Here is a 2,079-nt window from a genome sequence, read left to right as displayed (position 1 = left end):
AAGTTTAGCCATTTTGGCCTCCAAGGAGTACCCTGGCTACACTTCTTCCAAACAGATCTATTGGTTCTTTTGGCAGTCCATGGAACTTTCAATATTCTCCTCCAACACCACAATTCAAAGGCATCAATTCTTCTAAGATCTTCCTTATTCACTGTCCAGCTTTCGCATCCATATGAGATTATTGAAAATACCATGGCTTGGGTCAGGCTCACCTTAGTCCTCAAGGTGACATCTTTGCTCTTCAACAATAATGGTGGGTGATTTTAATACACCACTTTCAAAAATGGATAAAACAACCAGAAAGAAACTTGACAAAGACACAGAAGAACTGAATAACACAATCAGCCAACTAGACCACATAGATACGTACAGAGTATACAAACCAACAACAGCACAATACACATTATTTTCCAGTGCACATGGAACATTCTACAAAATGGACCATGTGTTATCCACAAAACAAATCTTCATAAATTTACAAATATTTAAACACTACAAAGCATCCTCTCAGACCACAATGCTATCAAACTAGAAATCAACAATAGGAAGACCAAGGAAATAAAGTCAAATACATGGAAACTAAATAACACACTGCTAAAAAGTGACTAGGTAGTAGAAGAAATTAAACAAATTCACAAAATTCCTAGAAACAAATGAAAATGAAACACAGCATACCAAAATCGTTGGAACACAGCAAAAGTGGTGTTTAGAGGACAATTTATTGCAATAAACTCACAAATTCAAAAAGAAGAAAGAACCATAATTAACACATTAACACAGCATCTACTTCAATTAGAAACAGCCACCAAAAGAAAATAAATAATAAGATTAGAGCAGAAATAAATGACATAGAAAACAAAAAAACTATAGAAACAATCAACAGGACAAGAAGCTGGTTCTTTGTAAGGATTAACAAAATTGACAGACAATTGGTAAATCTAACAAAAGAAAAGTGGGAGAAGTCAGAAATAACACGCATTAGAAACCATATGGGTGACCTACATACACTTACACATAGTGAAGTAGAAAACCTGAACAGACCCATAAAAAAGAAGAAATTGATCAGATAATAAATAACTTTCCAACCAAACAAAAACATCTAGTCCCATATGGCTTCACTGGTGAGTTCTACCAAACATTCGGGGAAAAACTGTCATCAATTCTACTTAATTTATTCCAGAAGCTAGAGGAGGATGGAAAACTTCCTAATACATTTTATGAAGCAAGCATAACCTTCATACCAAAACTAGGGAATGACATCACTAAGAAAGAAAATTATAGACCAATATCCCTCATGAACATAGATGCAAAAATTCTCAACAAAATCCTAGACAACAGAATCCAGCAACATTAAAAAGATAATACATCATGATCAAGTGAGAGTGATACCAGGGATGCAAGAATGGTTCAACATTTGAAAAATGATCAACGTTATCCACCACATAAATAAGAAAAAAGAAAAGAACCACATGATCATATTAATTGATGTAGAAAAGGCATTTGACAAATTCCAACATTCATTCCTGAACAAAACACTCAACAAAGTAGCAATTGAAGAGAGATTCTTCAACATAAGTAACAGCATATATGCAAAACCAACAGCCTACATTATTGTCAATGGAGAGAAACTGAAAGCCTTCCTTCTGTGAACAGGAACCAGACAAGGATGCCATTTGTCACCATTCCTATTCAATTTTGTGCTGGAAGTCTTAGCAAGAGCTATTCGTCAAGACAGGGAAATTAAAGGCATCCAAATTGACAAAGAGGAAGTAAAAGTCTCTCTATTTGCAGATGATATTATCCTATATGTAGAAAACCCCAATGACTCAGAAGAAAAAGCTACTAGACCTCATAGGAAGATTCAGCAAAGTTGCAGGATATAATATTAACATGCAAAAATCAATTGGATTCCTCTATACCAAAAATGACAGCATTGAAAACGACATTAGGAAAGCAATACCACCCAAAGGATGAAATATCTAGGAAGAAATGTAACCAGAGAAACAAAGGACTTATATAAAGAAAACTACAAAACACTACTACAAGAAACCAAAAGAGACCAACAAAAATGGAAGAATG

This window comes from Chrysochloris asiatica, unplaced genomic scaffold, assembly GCF_000296735.1.
Source record: "Chrysochloris asiatica unplaced genomic scaffold, ChrAsi1.0 scaffold00193, whole genome shotgun sequence".
Taxonomy (NCBI): domain Eukaryota; kingdom Metazoa; phylum Chordata; class Mammalia; order Afrosoricida; family Chrysochloridae; genus Chrysochloris; species Chrysochloris asiatica.
This window is presented reverse-complemented; position numbering follows the sequence as displayed.